The sequence below is a fragment of the Aplysia californica genome, unplaced genomic scaffold, assembly GCF_000002075.1.
Source record: "Aplysia californica isolate F4 #8 unplaced genomic scaffold, AplCal3.0 scaffold00076, whole genome shotgun sequence".
NCBI lineage: Eukaryota > Metazoa > Mollusca > Gastropoda > Aplysiida > Aplysiidae > Aplysia > Aplysia californica.
In genome coordinates this window covers 337548-340150 of record NW_004797346.1, presented here as the reverse complement: position 1 = coordinate 340150, position 2603 = coordinate 337548, and the positions used below count along the sequence as shown (strand labels likewise).

At 39.6% G+C, this 2603-nt stretch overlaps 1 protein-coding gene across 8 annotated transcripts in view; it reads left to right on the top strand.

Annotated features, from left to right (window-relative positions):
* The window catches only part of LOC101856329 (protein NDNF), a 100842-nt gene that overhangs the window by 7483 nt on the left and 90756 nt on the right, over positions 1 to 2603 (top strand). The window contains exon 1 of one of the 8 annotated variants that reach the window (XM_013080150.2): positions 631 to 883. The exons of the other annotated variants lie outside the window; for them this stretch is intronic. The gene's annotated coding sequence lies outside the window, so the exon portion shown is untranslated. Of the gene's footprint in view, positions 1 to 630; positions 884 to 2603 lie in introns of those variants that run through there. 8 annotated transcript variants of the gene reach the window in all.

Sequence of the window (2603 nt, the reverse complement as noted above, 5' to 3'; positions counted from 1 at the left end):
TATATATATAAAATAAACATAATTAGATTCTCTTTTGATTTGTTGTGACATCTTTCTCGCCCAATGACAAGAATGGTAATGTCGGCGAGGGCTCGTCGTGTGGGAGCAATGTGGGAACCAGTAAAGTGCGGAATTTGTTTTTCCCAGCCGATACATTGGATGGAAAAATAAGAATAAAAAATCCATAAAAATCCCTCTCGAAATAGGATTTGAATTCGAATTGTTCCCCTTTTTTTCTTCTCCCGGTCATACCCTCCACAAAAGAACGACATAATATCGATTGGCTCGAAAATATCATCGAAATGCAAGAAGGGGAGGAGAATGAGGTTCGTGGATTTAACAAAAAAAGCAGGATCGTTTTTCAAACTTGCACTAAGCTCTGCTTGGCCCTGAGAGAGGGACGCATACACAGAGCGAGAGAGAGAGGGGGGGGGAGAACGGGGTTGGGGGTCGTTATTTACCCATACTACCGTGTTAAGAAGCATTGCAGTCGTCTTAATTTTAGAATTACTGAATCACAGTGCGTGTGTGATAAAGATAGAGCATTATGCGACACCGGGGAAGACTGTACGTAAAAATGTCTTTATAAATAGCCCTGACATCAGGAAGAACGCTACAGTCTACTTTTTAGATACACAACCGGCTTGAATTAAGGCTTTTATCAGGCATACCGTTCACGCTTGACAGGGTTTACCAAATAGATTCCATCTTCTGAGCTTTCTTTCTGGTGTAAACAGTGTAATCTACTGGCTGAACTTGTTGGTGTTGGCTGTCAGTGATACGTTGTGTTTTATTTTATAAGGAATTCAGTAGCTGTTTGGATTAATATTCACCTTTGTCTCCCTCCACCTCTGATAACGATGCGAAGGATACAGGTTATTCGGTAAAAGTAACTCTTATATTAAAATGTTTAATGTGTGTGTTTGTGTTCGCGTGTGTATGTGTGTGTGTGTGTGTGTGTGTGTGTGTGTGAGTGTGTGTTTGTGTGTATGAATGAGTGTGTGTATGTGTGTGTGCTTGTGTGTGCGTGTGTGTGTGTGTGTGTGTGTGTGAGAGAGAGAGAGAGAGAGAGAGTATGTGTGTTTGAGTGAGTAAGTGTAAGCGAGAGATGGATAGACAGAGAGAGAAAGAGAGAGAGAGAGAGAGAGAGAGAGAGAGAGAGAGAGAGAGAGAGAGAGAGAGAGAGCTAGGATGAAAGAAATAACTGAATTGACAAAAGAACAGACAGATAATCAGACAGGCAGAAAGATATTCAGAAAGATATAATCACGAATAGATATAGACAGATTGATAGTTATGTAACTAATCAGACTAACAGAAACGGTAGAGACAGATGAACAGTCTACACCTGTATTTTGGCCCAGATAGTTTGGGCGTTATTCCATGGAGACTTGACAGCGTCCCTTAACGCCAGTGTATACAAATACTTTATAAATGTTTTAACAGAAGAACATGTCACCTGATTCCGTTACATGATAACTGTTTTTACTCTTAAAGCAACTCCTGGCACACTGGCTGGCCAGTATAAACCATCAGCCTACTACAATTTAAGGCAGACGCGTAAGTTTCCCTCTTGCCAGGTGCAACTCGTCTTCTGTGCTTATGGTTCTAATGTAGGTACACCATTTATTGAAAAGAAATCATGCCGATATTTTGTCTAATGTCCAATCATGTTTGCACCGATCAGGCTACGGAGGGCATCATTTATTTTTAAAAATAAATCCCTCGAGCAAAAAAGTAAATGGTTAGTCCCCCAGTTGATGTGTGTATTATGATGTTCATCTCCGAAATGACCCTTATATGTCTAGTGAGGTTTTACATTTTAGTCTGAGAAGGAAAGAGACAGGATAGAGCTTTCGAGACAACACTTTCTTGCCAAAAAATGCTAACTTGTTATATTCTTTCATGTGTGTCAAAATAGAAGTTAACGTTGAGAAACACTAAATACTACGTTCTTGTTGTCTGGAATGATAGAATTGGGATACATTTTGAATATCATTCAGTAAAAATTGCATTGTTTGTCTTAGCACTTCTAAGAGACAAAGTGATCTATAAAATAAATGTACATCGACAACAGTGTCTGCCTACACGTTTCACAATACGGAATTTCAAGGGTAATGCAAGGGTTAAGAGAAGGTGTCTGCCTTGGTAATTCCTAGTCAATGTTTTCACCCTTTTTGCTTATGTCTAATGTTACCTTTGTTCTTTGCGTACAATCACGGGAGCAGTCACTTCGCTTGGGGAAACAAAACTGAAAACACAAAGAGACGTAGTGTCGAACAGAAAAAGCCCATCACGATATAGAGTAGAAACGTCAGGATGTCATAATCATGGACGGTTATGAAGGCTACTCACGTATTTTCATTCGATTTCCTGCCTTGTGGGTGGACACAACTGAAGGCTTGGCAAAATGTGACAAAATAATACATTGTGCAGATTACGAATAAAATACCCGCTATGGTGTGTGGTGACTTAGAGGAAGGCATTGAAGGAGGCGATCGGGGAATTTTCAGTAGGCGTAGAGTACAACAGATGTTGGGGTATATATTATCTATCTATCTATCTATCTATCTATCTATCTATCTATCTATCTATCTATCTAT